The sequence below is a fragment of the Leptodactylus fuscus genome, chromosome 6 (genome assembly GCF_031893055.1).
Source record: "Leptodactylus fuscus isolate aLepFus1 chromosome 6, aLepFus1.hap2, whole genome shotgun sequence".
NCBI classification, from domain to species: domain Eukaryota; kingdom Metazoa; phylum Chordata; class Amphibia; order Anura; family Leptodactylidae; genus Leptodactylus; species Leptodactylus fuscus.
The window spans coordinates 169,084,123-169,101,683 of NC_134270.1; the positions used below are offsets into that span (position 1 = coordinate 169,084,123).

At 44.6% G+C, this 17,561-nt stretch overlaps 1 protein-coding gene across 2 annotated transcripts in view; it reads left to right on the top strand.

Annotated features, from left to right (window-relative positions):
* Positions 1-779: 779 nt before the first annotated feature.
* LOC142209013 (beta-1,4-galactosyltransferase 3-like) overlaps positions 780-17,561 on the top strand; it is a 49,231-nt gene continuing 32,449 nt past the window's right edge. Inside the window, exon 1 of one of the 2 annotated variants that reach the window (XM_075277946.1) lies at positions 780-886. The gene's annotated coding sequence lies outside the window, so the exon portion shown is untranslated. Of the gene's footprint in view, positions 887-5,077; positions 5,100-17,561 lie in introns of those variants that run through there. The other variant, XM_075277949.1, reaches the window with a different exon arrangement.

The window sequence follows — 17,561 nt, forward strand, 5'->3', positions numbered from 1 at the left end:
CATTATACTGTGGGGACAGCTGGAGGGGACATTATACTGTGGGGACAGCTGGAGGGGACATTATACTGTGGGGACACCTGGAGGGGACATTATACCCTGGGGACAGCTGGAGGGGACATTATACTGTGGGGACAGCTGGAGGGGACATTATACTGTGGGGACAGCTGGAGGGGACATTATACTGTGGGGACAGCTGGAGGGGACATTATACTGTGGGGCCATACCATGTCAGGGCCATGTAGGGGTGCTATACTCAATACAGAAAAATGGATGGGAATGGGTGAAGTCATTTTGGAAGCGGGTGCGGCTACATTCGGGGTGACGCACAGTCTGTCCCCCTTTTCAGTACGTGGGCGGTATACCACTGTATCTAATCCTATGGTGTGTGATACAGTCGGCTGAGTTGTGTATCTAAGCCTGGTCTGTGATACTGCCGTCTGCGCTGTGTATCTAATCTTATGATATGAAATACTAATAATGTGAGACTGTATCTAATCCCTCAGGGGGTATCTAATCCCAGTCCTGTAGCTACACCGTGTGCAGGACGTCTCTGTATCTAATCCCACCCGGTGCGGTCACAGGTCACAGGTCACAGGTCAGTAGGGCAGCGGACGAGTGACTCGGGCGCCTGTAATGCGTTACTATAGCAACCATGGATGTCGCCATGTCTGGAGCGCGCCGAATCACATGTGGTGGAGGGGGGAGCCGTCACGTGGTACAGGGGCCTCCGCACACGTGACTGGAATCCCCCCCTCTTAGCTCCGCCCATAGGCGACCCTGAGCAGGGGCACGTGACCGGGGGCTGCACCCCTTCCCGGCGGCTGGGGGTGGGGGTACACGAGAAGTCCGGGACACCCGAGGGCTGCTCGGGCGGAGGAGGCCTCAGGTAACGGAACTCACATAACGGTTCTAGGCGGAGGGAGGGGAAGTGCCCGCCCCATGTGCAGAGTGTGAGCAGAGAACTGTGTCCCCGCCTTGTGTCATACAGATACAGAAGTGTGTATCTAATCCTATCCTGTGTGATACTGTATACTGAGCTGTGTATCTAATCCTATCCTGTGTGATACTGTATACTGAGCTGTGTATCTAATCCTATCCTGTGTGATACTGTATACTGAGCTGTGTATCTAATCCTATCCTGTGTGATATTGATACTGAGCTGTATCTAATCCTATCCTGTGTGATACTGTATACTGAGCTGTGTATCTAATCCTATCCTGTGTGATACTGTATACTGAGCTGTGTATCTAATCCTATCCTGTGTGATACTGTATACTGAGCTGTGTATCTAATCCTATCCTGTGTGATATTGATACTGAGCTGTATCTAATCCTATCCTGTGTGATACTGTATACTGAGCTGTGTATCTAATCCTATCCTGTGTGATACTGTATACTGAGCTGTGTATCTAATCCTATCCTGTGTGATACTGTATACTGAGCTGCGTATCTAATCCTATCCTGTGTGATACTGTATACTGAGCTGCGTATCTAATCCTATCCTATGTGATACTGTATACTGAGCTGTGTATCTAATCCTATCCTATGTGATACTGTATACTGAGCTGTGTATCTAATCCTATCCTATGTGATACTGTATACTGAGCTGTATCTAATCCTATCCTGTGTGATACTGTATACTGAGCTGTGTATCTAATCCTATCCTGTGTGATACTGAGCTGTGTATCTAATCCTATCCTGTGTGATACTGTATACTGAGCTGTGTATCTAATCCTATCCTATGTGATACTGTATACTGAGCTGTGTATCTAATCCTACTATGTGTTATACTGTATACTGAGCTGTGTATCTAATCCTATCCTATGTGATACTGTATACTGAGCTGTGTATCTAATCCTATCCTGTGTGATACTGTATACTGAGCTGTATCTAATCCTATCCTGTGTGATACTGTATACTGAGCTGTATCTAATCCTATCCTGTGTGATACTGTATACTGAGCTGTGTATCTAATCCTATCCTGTGTGATACTGTATACTGAGCTGTGTATCTAATCCTATCCTATGTGATACTGTATACTGAGCTGTGTATCTAATCCTATCCTATGTGATACTGTATACTGAGCTGTATCTAATCCTATCCTGTGTGATACTGTATACTGAGCTGTGTATCTAATCCTATCCTGTATGATACTGTATACTGAGCTGTGTATCTAATCCTATCCTGTGTGATACTGTATACTGAGCTGTGTATCTAATCCTATCCTATGTGATACTGTATACTGAGCTGTGTATCTAATCCTACTATGTGTTATACTGTATACTGTGCTGTGTATCTAATCCTATCCTATGTGATACTGTATACTGAGCTGTGTATCTAATCCTATCCTGTGTGATACTGTATACTGAGCTGTATCTAATCCTATCCTGTGTGATACTGTATACTGAGCTGTATCTAATCCTATCCTGTGTGATACTGTATACTGAGCTGTGTATCTAATCCTATCCTATGTGATACTGTATACTGAGCTGTGTATCTAATCCTACTATGTGTTATACTGTATACTGAGCTGTGTATCTAATCCTATCCTATGTGATACTGTATACTGAGCTGTGTATCTAATCCTATCCTATGTGATACTGTATACTGAGCTGTGTATCTAATCCTATCCTATGTGATACTGTATACTGAGCTGTGTATCTAATCCTATCCTATGTGATACTGTATACTGAGCTGTGTATCTAATCCTATCCTGTGTGATACTGTCTGCTGAGCGGATGTATCTAATCCTACCATGTGTGATACTGTATACTGAGCTGTGTATCTAATCCTATCCTATGTGATACTGTATACTGAGCTGTGTATCTAATCCTATCCTATGTGATACTGTATACTGAGCTGTATCTAATCCTATCCTGTGTGATACTGTATACTGAGCTGTGTATCTAATCCTATCCTGTGTGATACTGTATACTGAGCTGTGTATCTAATCCTATCCTATGTGATACTGTATACTGAGCTGTGTATCTAATCCTACTATGTGTTATACTGTATACTGAGCTGTGTATCTAATCCTATCCTATGTGATACTGTATACTGAGCTGTGTATCTAATCCTATCCTGTGTGATACTGTATACTGAGCTGTGTATCTAATCCTATCCTATGTGATACTGTATACTGAGCTGTGTATCTAATCCTATCCTATGTGATACTGTATACTGAGCTGTGTATCTAATCCTATCCTATGTGATACTGTATACTGAGCTGTGTATCTAATCCTATCCTATGTGATACTGTATACTGAGCTGTGTATCTAATCCTATCCTATGTGATACTGTATACTGAGCTGTGTATCTAATCCTATCCTATGTGATACTGTATACTGAGCTGTGTATCTAATCCTATCCTGTGTGATACTGTCTGCTGAGCGGATGTATCTAATCCTACCATGTGTGATACTGTATACTGAGCTGTGTATCTAATCCTATTATGTGTGATACTGTATACTGAGCTGTGTATCTAATCCTATCCTGTGTGATACTGTATACTGAGCTGTGTATCTAATCCTATTCTGTGTGATACTGTATACTGAGCTGTGTATCTAATCCTATGATACTGTATACTGAGCTGTGTATCTAATTCTCTCATGTGATACTGTATACTGAGCAGTGTATCTAATCCTCTCGTGTCATAGTGTTTGCCGAGCTCTTGTATCTAATCTTAAAATGTGTGATAATGTCGGCCGACGTGAGTATCTAATCCTCTGGTGTGATACGGTCTTCTGAGCAGTGTATCTAATCCTATACTGTATACTGAGATGTGTATCTAATTCTATTCTGTGTGATAGTCTTCTGAGTAGTGTATCTAATCCTCTCATGTGATACTGTCTTCTGAGTAGTGTATCTAATCCTATCCTGTGTGATACAGTCTTCTGAGTAGTGTATCTAATCCTCTCATGTGATACTGTCTTCTGAGTAGTGTATCTAATCCTATCCTGTGTGATAGTCTTTTGAGTAGTGTATCTAATCCTCTCATGTGATACTGTCTTCTGAGTAGTGTATCTAATCCTATCCTGTGTGATACAGTCTTTTGAGTAGTGTATCTAATCCTCTCATGTGATACTGTCTTCTGAGTAGTGTATCTAATCCTATCCTGTGTGATACAGTCTTCTGAGTAGTGTATCCAATCATATCCTGTGTGATACAGTCTTCTGAGTAGTGTATCTAATCCTCTCATGTGATACTGTCTTCTGAGCTGTGTATCTAATCCTATCCTGTGTGATACTGTATACTGAGCAGTGTATCTAATCCTACGCTGTGTGATACTGTATACTGAGCTGTGTATCTAATCCTCTCATGTGTGATACAGTCTTCTGAGTAGTGTATCTAATCCTATCCTGTGTATACTGTCTTCTGAGTAGTGTATCTAATCCTCTCATGTGATACGGTCTTCTGAGTAGTATATATAACCATGTCGTGTTATACTGCCTGCTGTGCTGCTGTATCTAATCATATCTGGTGTGACACTGTCTTCTCAGCTGCTGTATCTGAGCTCTCATGTGCGATACTGCCTGCAGAGTAGTGTATCTAATCTTATATTATGTGATACTGTCGGTTGAGCCGCTGTATCTAAGCCGATCATGTGTTATGGAATCCACCATATATAATTTGCCGTGTCCCGTTGCCTATAGCTCATACATAGTGCGGCAGCCATATTGTAGCCTATACTTTGGGGTGTGTTTACTTTCCCTACTTTGCGGTTCCCCTTTGCATTATTTGAGGGGGCTGTTACTTTTTTCATTGCTCTGAGTTGAGTCGTCCTCTGCTGGCAGTTACTGGAATTGCTCCTTCTTGAAAAGCTGTAGGGTAGTCAATATGGGCAGCAACCCAACTTTCCCAAGCCACTAACTCATAACGCCAACCAGTTATGTAAAGGAGGATTTGAAAGTCTCTGTCCTGCCACATCCTCTGTATTGTGTCACCGCAGGTTGTATCTCACACCCTGACATCCTGTATGTACGTCATCTCCACCTCCACCTCCCATATATCTGCGCTGTGTAACTGTGATCTACATCTCTACGGATCATATATCCCTTCATATCTACCTCATCTGATATTTGTCCTAGATGTCACACCATGGTCAGTCCTCCAGCCTCTTACCATCACAGTGCGTATCCTGTACTGATCCTGAGTTACATCCTGTATTATACTCCAGAGCTGCGCTCACTATTCTGCTGGTACAGTCACTGTGTACATACATTACATTACTTATCCTGTATTATACTCCAGAGCTGCGCTCACTATTCTGCCTGTGCAGTCACTGTGTACATACATTACATTACTTATCCTGTACTGATCCTGAGTTACATCCTGTATTATACTCCAGAGCTGCGCTCACTATTCTGCTGGTACAGTCACTGTGTACATACATTACATTACTTATCCTGTATTATACTCCAGAGCTGCGCTCACTATTCTGCTGGTACAGTCACTGTGTACATACATTACATTACTTATCCTGTATTATACTCCAGAGCTGCGCTCACTATTCTGCTGGTACAGTCACTGTGTACATACATTACATTACTTATCCTGTATTATACTCCAGAGCTGCGCTCACTATTCTGCTGGTGCAGTCACTGTGTACATACATTACTTTACTTATCCTGTACTGATCCTGAGTTATATCCTGTATTATACTCCAGAGCTGCGCTCACTATTCTGCCTGTGCAGTCACTGTGTACATACATTACATTACTTATCCTGTACTGATCCTGAGTTACATCCTGTATTATACTCCAGAGCTGCGCTCACTATTCTGCTGGTACAGTCACTGTGTACATACATTACATTACTTATCCTGTACTGATCCTGAGTTACATCCTGTATTATACTCCAGAGCTGCGCTCACTATTCTGCTGGTGCAGTCACTGTGTACATACATTGCATTACTTATCCTGTACTGATCCTGAGTTATATCCTGTATTATACTCCAGAGCTGCGCTCACTATTCTGCTGGTGCAGTCACTGTGTACATACATTACATTACTTATCCTGTACTGATCCTGAGTTACATCCTGTATTATACTCCAGAGCTGCGCTCACTATTCTGCTGGTGCAGTCACTGTGTACATACATTGCATTACTTATCCTGTATTATACTCCAGAGCTGCGCTCACTATTCTGCTGGTACAGTCACTGTGTACATACATTACATTACTTATCCTGTATTATACTCCAGAGCTGCGCTCACTATTCTGCTGGTACAGTCACTGTGTACATACATTACATTACTTATCCTGTATTATACTCCAGAGCTGCGCTCACTATTCTGCTGGTACAGTCACTGTGTACATACATTACATTACTTATCCTGTATTATACTCCAGAGCTGCGCTCACTATTCTGCTGGTACAGTCACTGTGTACATACATTACATTACTTATCCTGTATTATACTCCAGAGCTGCGCTCACTATTCTGCTGGTACAGTCACTGTGTACATACATTACATTACTTATCCTGTATTATACTCCAGAGCTGCGCTCACTATTCTGCTGGTGCAGTCACTGTGTACATACATTACATTACTTATCCTGTACTGATCCTGAGTTATATCCTGTATTATACTCCAGAGCTGCGCTCACTATTCTGCCTGTGCAGTCACTGTGTACATACATTACATTACTTATCCTGTACTGATCCTGAGTTACATCCTGTATTATACTCCAGAGCTGCGCTCACTATTCTGCTGGTACAGTCACTGTGTACATACATTACATTACTTATCCTGTACTGATCCTGAGTTATATCCTGTATTATACTCCAGAGCTGCGCTCACTATTCTGCTGGTACAGTCACTGTGTACATACATTACATTACTTATCCTGTATTATACTCCAGAGCTGCGCTCACTATTCTGCTGGTACAGTCACTGTGTACATACATTACATTACTTATCCTGTATTATACTCCAGAGCTGCGCTCACTATTCTGCTGGTACAGTCACTGTGTACATACATTACATTACTTATCCTGTATTATACTCCAGAGCTGCGCTCACTATTCTGCTGGTACAGTCACTGTGTACATACATTACATTACTTATCCTGTACTGATCCTGAGTTACATCCTGTATTATACTCCAGAGCTGCGCTCACTATTCTGCCTGTGCAGTCACTGTGTACATACATTACATTACTTATCCTGTACTGATCCTGAGTTACATCCTGTATTATACTCCAGAGCTGCGCTCACTATTCTGCTGGTACAGTCACTGTGTACATACATTACATTACTTATCCTGTATTATACTCCAGAGCTGCGCTCACTATTCTGCTGGTGCAGTCACTGTGTACATACATTGCATTACTTATCCTGTACTGATCCTGAGTTATATCCTGTATTATACTCCAGAGCTGCGCTCACTATTCTGCTGGTGCAGTCACTGTGTACATACATTGCATTACTTATCCTGTACTGATCCTGAGTTATATCCTGTATTATACTCCAGAGCTGCGCTCACTATTCTGCTGGTACAGTCACTGTGTACATACATTACATTACTTATCCTGTATTATACTCCAGAGCTGCGCTCACTATTCTGCTGGTACAGTCACTGTGTACATACTTTACATTACTTATCCTGTATTATACTCCAGAGCTGCGCTCACTATTCTGCCTGTGCAGTCACTGTGTACATACATTACATTACTTATCCTGTACTGATCCTGAGTTACATCCTGTATTATACTCCAGAGCTGCGCTCACTATTCTGCTGGTACAGTCACTGTGTACATACATTACATTACTTATCCTGTATTATACTCCAGAGCTGCGCTCACTATTCTGCCTGTGCAGTCACTGTGTACATACATTACATTACTTATCCTGTATTATACTCCAGAGCTGCGCTCACTATTCTGCCTGTGCAGTCACTGTGTACATACATTACATTACTTATCCTGTACTGATCCTGAGTTATATCCTGTATTATACTCCAGAGCTGCGCTCACTATTCTGCTGGTACAGTCACTGTGTACATACATTACATTACTTATCCTGTATTATACTCCAGAGCTGCGCTCACTATTCTGCTGGTACAGTCACTGTGTATATACATTACATTACTTATCCTGTATTATACTCCAGAGCTGCACTCACTATTCTGCTGGTACAGTCACTGTGTACATACATTACTTATCCTGTATTATACTCCAGAGCTGCGCTCACTATTCTGCTGGTACAGTCACTGTGTACATACATTACATTACTTATCCTGTATTATACTCCAGAGCTGCACTCACTATTCTGCTTCTGGGTTACTTATATCACATGAGGACACTTCCTCTTTCCATCAGACTGGACTTGACTGCTGTTCACACTTGTCCTCTCCTCCATTAGATATATTGAGCTTCTCTGTATTTTCCCGTTATAAGCGCCAGGTCAGGGGCTCGGTCCTGTATCCTGCAGGTGTGCGGCCGTCTGTGCGGCTACTCCGCCTGCTCTGCTTTGTTCACATCTCATTGCCTACATTTCTGGATGTGCCTTTCAAAGGGCTGGAAAGTTGGGTTCCAATCCATGTGGGAGCTGTGATAGCATGTGGTGTAATAACCCAGCTTTCCTAGAAGTAGATACTGAATCTGACCACCATTACCGGGGCTATCACCCAGTTTTCCAGCACTACCTGCAGTGGCTCCCACATCACTGACAGTTTTGTCATTCAGGGTTCTAGAAAAGCTGGGTGAGAACCGGTGCTGGTTATTCCCCAGTAGCTGAGCTATCACCGGTATAGACACGTGGAGTTCTCTTTAAGTGACATCACCCTCACCCCCATTTATCAGTTGTGAAATGTGTGAGCGCACGGCTGACTCATCTAGAGGAGGGTGAGGTACAAGTAACGTCAGCGCGCTGGGAGAGACCGCAACCAACACTCAAGACGGATTCGTCATAAGCCAATATGATGAAACCTCAAACACTGACCGCTCTGCTATATATAGCCGAAATATAGATACGGTATCAGGTGTCTATATATAGAGAATAACCCAATAATAGTCATAAAGGAGAAGTGCCCGATACCGCACAGCACATGTACAACACAGAGACTGCACCAGCAGAATAGTGAGCGCAGCTCTGGAGTATAATACAGGATAAGTAATGTAATGTATGTACACAGTGACTGCACCAGCAGAATAGTGAGCGCAGCTCTGGAGTATAATACAGGATAAGTAATGTATGTACACAGTGACTGCACCAGCAGAATAGTGAGCGCAGCTCTGGAGTATAATACAGGATAAGTAATGTAATGTATGTACACAGTGACTGCACCAGCAGAATAGTGAGCGCAGCTCTGGAGTATAATACAGGATGTAACTCAGGATCAGTACAGGATAAGTAATGTAATGTATGTACACAGTGACTGCACCAGCAGAATAGTGAGCGCAGCTCTGGAGTATAATACAGGATAAGTAATGTAATGTATGTACACAGTGACTGCACCAGCAGAATAGTGAGCGCAGCTCTGGAGTATAATACAGGATGTAATCAGTATTGTAGACACCTTGTGTATATACAGTCCTATGAAAAAGTTTGGGCACCCCTATTAATCTTAATCATTTTTAGTTCTAAATATTTTGGTGTTTGCAACAGCCATTTCAGTTTGATATATCTAATAACTGATGGACACAGTAATATTTCAGGATTGAAATGAGGTTTATTGTACTAACAGAAAATGCGCAATATGCATTAAACCAAAATTTGACCGGTGCAAAAATATGGGCACCTCAACAGAAAAGTGACATTAATATTTAGTAGATCCTCCTTTTGCAAAGATAACAGCCTCTAGTCGCTTCCTGTAGCTTTTAATCAGTTCCTGGATCCTGGATGAAGGTATTTTGGACCATTTCTTTCTACAAAACAATTCAAGTTCAGTTAAGTTTGATGGTCGCCGAACATGGACAGCCCGCTCTCAAATGATCTGAAAACAAAGATTGTTCAACATAGTTGTTCAGGGGAAGGATACAAAACGTTGTCTCAGAGATTTAACCTGTCAGTTTCCACTGTGAGGAACATAGTAAGGAAATGGAAGACCACAGGGACAGTTCTTGTTAAGCCCAGAAGTGGCAGGCCAAGAAAAATATCAGAAAGGCAGAGAAGAAGAATGGTGAGAACAGTCAAGGACAATCCACAGACCACCTCCAAAGAGCTGCAGCATCATCTTGCTGCAGATGGTGTCACTGTGCATCAGTCAACAATACAGCGCACTTTGCACAAATAGAAGCTGTATGGGAGAGTGATGAGAAAGAAGCCGTTTCTGCACGTACGCCACAAATAGAGTTGCCTGAGGTATGAAAAAGCACATTTGGACAAGGCAGCTTCATTTTGGAAACAAAAATTGAGTTGTTTGGTTATAAAAAAAGGCGTTATGCATGGCGTCCAAAAAGAAACAGCATTCCAAGAAAAACACATGCTACCCACTGTAAAATTTGGTGGAGGTTCCATCATGCTTTGGGGCTGTGTGGCCAATGCCGGCATCGGGAATCTTGTTAAAGTTGAGGGTCGCATGGATTCCACTCAGTATCAGCAGATTCTTGAGAATAATGTTCAAGAATCAGTGACGAAGTTGAAGTTACGCCGGGGATGGATATTTCAGCAAGACAATGATCCAAAACACCGCTCCAAATCCTCAGGCATTCATGCAGAGGAACAATTACAATGTTCTGGAATGGCCATCCCAGTCCCCAGACCTGAATATCATTGAACATCTGTGGGATGATTTGAAGCGGGCTGTCCATGCTCGGCGACCATCTAACTTAACTGAACTTGAATTGTTTGTCCAAAATACCTTCATCCAGGATCCAGGAACTGATTAAAAGCTACAGGAAGCGACTAGAGGCTGTTATCTTTGCAAAAGGAGGATCTACTAAATATTAATGTCACTTTTCTGTTGAGGTGCCCATACTTTTGCACCGGTCAAATTTTGGTTTAATGCATATTGCACATTTTCTGTTAGTACAATAAACCTCATTTCAATCCTGAAATATTACTGTGTCCATCAGTTATTAGATATATCAAACTGAAATGGCTGTTGCAAACACCAAAATATTTAGAACTAAAAATGATTAAGATTAATAGGGGTGCCCAAACTTTTTCATAGGACTGTATAACCTGTAACTAGTAGATTAATTGGTGCAGCCTCTTTCCCTTCATGTAATTGTATAACTGATAGCGCCCCTATATCTGTCTGTATACCACCTGTAGCCTGGTGCAGCCATTACAGAGCTCTGTTCACACTTCTCTCATGCTGTCCGCTCCTGTCTTCTCTCTTCGCACTTTCTGTCTGTGAGTTTGGGCTTGTGTTCTCCGCACAGATGTAACGTGGGTGGGAGTTCTCACTTCTGCTCAGATTATCTGTTTTCTTTCCTCCTCCCTCTCCCGTCTTTATATAACTTGTTGGAATTCATTACTTATCTGCTTGTAGTTAAAGGGGCCGTCTTTGTGGGTCATGAGTGTTGACTTGAAGTAACGTTTTCCATAACTTTTGTACTAGCGCAAAGTCCGGGTCTCTGTGCATGGCTGCCGTTTACGTCACTCCATATAGAGAGGCTGGAGCTGTCGGTCAGTGGACTGGAAACGCGTCGGTCTGGTCTCGACATCCAATTGGGCTATGGGATTTCTTTTTGTCTCGGTTTTGACCCAGGAGGGCTCTTACCTCATAACTTTTTGCACGCTTCGAGCATTACTCCACTCCCTGTCGTCCGCCCTGGTTATGTAAATTTGTCTGTAAGTTATGTGGATGATCTACAGCCACCCTTAGGGTAAGCATTTCTGTGCGTTCCGATACTGGCGGGGTGTGCGAACAATTGTAGCTGCTTAGAGACGTGATCCCAGCATCGCGCAGCTTGTGTAGTCAGAACTGTGTTATGTGTGAATGTTGTTAAAACTTTAACCTTTGCGTTTCAAGCCACACGCCTGTAAAAGGGAATAATGAGCGTTTTTTTGTTGCTTGTCCTTGACCTGGTGTTGCGATTCATTCAGTGCAGCCCCTTCTATGTCTGTGGATGTGAACCTGCACGTTACGTGTCACTCTGGTATAGACAGTGGCGATGTACGTTGTAGTCTCTTGACTCACCTGTCTTATTCCTAACGCGTTTTTAGTCCCATTGTCCTGCATAAGACTACATGAGTATTTGCAGCCGTCCGGCCTCTACTTTTCTTTGACATTGCAGTACGACTTCCACCTGACTCCTTCTTTCGGTCTTCTGTCTCGTATAACCCCTGTTACAGGTGTGACCTGCGCGTTTCAAGTCATGCTCATACAAACCCTGATAAATGTTGCAGTCGCTCAGTCCTGTACCTTTCACTTGTGTAATGCATCTACTTGACACAGTTTTGACTCGCCTTTGATTCCCTCCACCTTATCAGGCTCGGGCTAGTGCCTTTGCCGGCCTCTTCTTTACTTGTGCTGTAGGATTTCCGCTTGACTCGATGGTTTGATCTCCTACCTTGTGCGGTCCTCTTTATTGATGTGACTTGACGCATTTTGAGTCACTTTTTCTGTAGACGGCGATGATTAATGTTGCGGTCGATCAGCCTGTTCTCTCACTGGTTTTGTGGGACAGCTACTTGACCCTACATTGACTTACAATTGATCTTTGTCTTATGGGACTCATACTAGCGCGTTTTCAGTCACTTTTTCATAGACAGAATTAGAATGGTATTCCTAGTCATCTGACTTACTGTTCTTCACTTTTGCAGTAGGACTTCCACTTGACTCCTTACATCTTGTATAACACCGTTCATAGATGTGAACCTGCGCGTTTCGAGTCCACTCCTATAGACGGTGGTGGTAAGTCCTGTAGGCGGAGCACCTTGTACTTCTCACTTGTTTTGTGGGGCTTCCACCTGACACTATTTATCGTTGACTATATTAGTATTCGCTGTCATCCGGTCTTTACTTTTTTTTTTACCTTGACGCGTTTTTGGATGCCCATTGCAACCACAAAAGACCCCATGGCTCATCCGGAGCGGACCGCCCCATGTTTCATCCACTTTCCGTATTGTGCCCTATAATGGTCCTACTCCTCAAGGTGATCGTCTTCGGGGTCTTTTATAGGGCCCCCCTCGGTGGTGGTCCCGTGACTCCTGGTCATAGTCTGGCTCCGGTGTCGCGGACCACATGTGAGTATCAGGCGGTGACGTCTCTGTGTTATGTCTTGGTTCTGCTTGTCTGAGGATCGTTCCTCCTAAGACGGCGTCGCTCATTGATTTCTGTATAGATCTGTGGTCGCTGGCGGCTCCTCGGGGATGTCTGCCAGCGCTTCCTCTGTATCCGATGAACTTGTGAGACATGGCCGCACTTGATGTAGATAAGGATGTGCCATCGATCCGCTGTGCCCGGGTAGGAAGTGCTGGCTCTCATGTAGCGTCTGCCGTTACCTCTGCTTCCAGGCCAGTGTCGGATTTGCAGAATATTTGGACTCTGCTCCTCCATAGTCATTGGTTCTCAATGGTCTTATAAGGCTGTATTCACATGACTAATGTAAAGAAGTGATGGAACGGTCCATCTTATCTAGGGGGGCTTTTTCACGGATTTCTTATAGACTTATGTACAGTGCTGCGTTATATAAATAAAATAAGTTATCATTATTATAGACTTGAGACTGATGGATTCAACGTTGGTCTTCATATATTCTGCGTCGGCGGATGCTGCACCTCATTTCTTTTTTTACTTTTTTTTTTTTTTTTTCTTTGTATATTGTGAGCCCCATATCGGGATCACAATGTACATTTTTTTCCTATCAGCATGTCTTTGTAGAATGGGAGTAAATCTGCGCAAACACGGGGAGAACATACAAACTCCTTGCAGATGTAACTGGGAGGATTTGAACCCAGGGCTCCAGCGCTGCAAGGCTGCAGAGCTTACTAGAGATGAGCGAGTACTATTTGAAATGGTAGTTTCGAATAGCACGCACCCATAGGAATGAATGGACGCAGCCAGCACGCAGGGTGTTAAGCGGCAGGACACCGGACTCGTCTGCCTGCCGGCCAGCTCCATTCATTCCTATGGGTGCGTGCTATTCGAAACTGCTGTTTCGAATGATACTCGCTCATCTCTAGTGCTTACTGGGTTCCCTGTGCGCTCCTGGCATCTTCCTGTTCGGTTTTCCTACAAGTACCATGATGCCTTGGGCTTTACTTAGGGCTGACTCTCTCCCCATCCCTTTCTCACTCACACCCCCTCCCTGTTTCCCTACCTAGCCCGTCCACTACTACTGAGCCACCGTGTTGCCCCCTGGTGCACCTCATTTCTGATGGTGCCTCCTCCTATATCAGGTGCACTGTCTGCCGATTCCACCTCTATCTACTCCAACTCGTAGTTGGGCATCCTTGATGCCAAAAAAACTCCCAGAAATAGGATACGCTCTATTTTTTGATGGGCCGTTCCTTTAGTATGTTAAAGGGATCGTCCGGGGGATAAACAGATAATTAGAAATTAAGCTAAGCACCCCTCCTGCCCCTCCTCCAACCTTCTAAATTACCCATTGTTCCAAAAATTTACCTAGATTACTGTGGTGGCACGCTCGCATAGAAATGAATGGACGTAGCTGGCACGCGGGGGGTTAAGCGGCCGGCCGCCGTCAAAGCGGAAGTACCAGGTGCATCCATTCATTTCTATGGAGCGTGCTGTTCGGATCGGCTGATCCCAACAGTACTCGCTCATCTCTATTAGTTAGGGCAGGCTAGTAGTGGAGGGCTAGGTAGGGAAACAGGGAGGGGGTGTAAGTGAGAAAGGGATGGGGAAGGAGTCGGCCCTGAGTGAAGCCCAATGCATCATGGTACTTGTAGGAAAACCGAACAGGAAGATGCCAGGAGCCCACAGGGAACCCAGAAATCACTCGAAACACTGCTAAAGGTTTTTGGGTGCACTTATTAACCCATGTGAACGCAGCCCAAAAACATGTTGGAAGAATATAATTAACCCTTCTTCACCAGTTTCCTGGCACACATGGGTAGAAGTGTTGCACAATTTTGTCTTTTGGCCCTTTCTCGCACCAGAGATGTCCCACAGTGTTAGTTTGACGCCTTGTTCACCACTCCAAGAGTTGGCTCCAAAAACATATTATAACTCGCGCCAGAAAACTGGTCCGAATTATACATGAAATCTACGCCAATTGCGAAACACAGGAGCGTGCCCGATCTATTAAAGGGCCGGAGACTCTTCATAATTCAAGCATGCCTCATAGCAGCCGGAGACTTTAAGAATGAAGTTGGAAGAAAATAAAAAATCATCTGCTGTTGTGTGACCACTGTCTTAGCTGCAGTTCCAGACCTCGCCATTGGAGGGAAGGGGCGCTCTTTTTGCAACACTACTTCTGTAATCTAACATTGGTGGTAGGAGTTCAGGATCGGACGGAGATTTGTTTCTGTTAACGCCGGAGAGAATTGTCCACACTGATACATTGTAACAAACTGCAGCTGTGTGAACAGGACTAGTCTACTACAAATCTTGAGGCGTAAGGTATTAGAAAGCTGCGGAGTATCTCCTTATACCTAGACGTGACGCTGGAGCGCTCCTTTAATACTGCAGCAGTGCAAACTGTAGATGACCTTTCTGGCGTTTCGGCAGCCGTTGCGCCCCTGATCCTGAGCTTGCCGGGACATGCAGATCTGTTAATCCACACAGCGTAGCTAAGACGAGAGACGCCGTCGCCAGAAACTGGCACAGGTAGGCAGCCAATCGCACGGCGCCTCCCGCTGACGCAGGACGGAACGTCTTCGGTATTTCTCTGTTCTAGTAACATTCGCCAACTTCTACGAAATCTTTGTTCCGGCCGAAATGTTTGCCTTGGGAATAATATCTGCCATGGGGGTAAATATGGAGCAGCGGGCGTGTGCCTGGTGAGCAAACACGGTGAAGGTCTGCGACGTCACCGCCAGAGAACAAACGCCTGCGGTCATACGCTACTGTGCAGACTGAGCAGAATGGCTGCCGTCGCTTGCTGTCAGTGACTGGAGACGGGACAGGTTCTGTCTGAGGTTTTGTTACAGTTGTATCCGAGCTAGGCCTCTGTTCACATCCTACATTTGCTTTTGAGTATGGGGTCTCTTGGATTGCCATGATGGGACTGGGCGTTCTTTCTGCCCAGCTTTTTGGGTGAACGCAACCTAAACACTCCATCTGTAACGATACATTGTAACGGACTGTCAGCAGATCAAATGGCTCTCGAATCCTACGTGGAACTCTCAATGGAAGGGACTGTCTATGGGGATATAGGAGAGAGCTGCAGTACCATTTAAGTCCACTGCACGGTAGATGGCGCTGTGCTATTTTGGATCGATGGTAGGGGTCTAACTTTCAGCAGCCCCTCATTTGGATAGGAGGGGTCAACATTATAAAGGGCTTGTGCTGTATTAGAAAAACATGACTACCTTTCAGCAACAGCGCCACCCCTCTCCACAGGTTACGCATAGTATTACAACTTCACTAGAGCTGAGTTTCAATACCAGACACAACCCAAGGACAGAGGAGGCGCTGGGCTTTTAAGCTATGTGCGTTGCCTATTGGAGTATGGAATCCATCCCCCGTGCTTTACACTGCAGCGTTACGTTATCAGAATTGCCCTCGAGCTGGGCGGAGTCTTGGTTTGCAGAGAATACCTATTGGGATGCTGGGAGTTGTTGTACGTTGCGCTCAGCCCGCCGCTGCCAGCTCCGTCTTCTCCTTTGGCATCTCGTGCGATGACTCAATGTTGCCTCTTGTTTCCTAATAAATGGGAAACGTGACACCGGCTTTGGCAACACAGACTGTGTATACATGTATATATTTATGTACCGCGTGCGCTCTAGTGCCCCGCAGTTATCAGGCCAGAGAACGCGTCCGCCTCCCAGGGCTTCGCATCTTCCGACCTCGCTGCGCTGGGACTTGTAGTGCACCTCTAGACAGCCTGTATTCATCCTGATCCTCCTGATTCATGGGCTGGGGGGCGGGGAAACCGTCGGAGGACCTCAACAATAAACCGCTAAAATTTCGGACGCCGTTGACTATAATGGGATCCATTGGGTGTCCGATCTTTTTAACCGAAACTGCCGGACGCAAAAGCCTTTGTTGGGTGATTTTAGATAGAGATTCCGATGCAAATGTGTGCCCGGCCTGAGGGGGGCGCTAATCATTCTGGAAGAAATCTGCCGTGTGTGAATAGACCCTTTTAAGGGCTGTCTCATAGGCTTAGTTAAAGGGTTAATGACACAGGACCTTTACGGAGCATGCCCAGAAGTCACTTTTTTTTTTTCCGGCCTGTGAAAAGCTGGGTGACCACCCCTACAGTCTCTGATGGTTGCTTTAGTGAGTAGGATATTAAAGGGGCATTCCGACTTTGGAATAGGGTGAGATCTGACTCTGGGACCTTTCACATCCTCCATTTGCCCCCTTTAAGTTGCGGCCCTACTGATTCCTCTGTAGCCCTCGCTTTCTTGCAATCTTTAGTAGTCCCTTCTCCCCTGATTTTGGCGCAGTAGCGGCTGCACATCGCAGGTAATGTCTCCCTTTCCGTGACAAGTCCTTCATCACAGGTGACTCCCGCGGGGGGACGAGCCATCACCT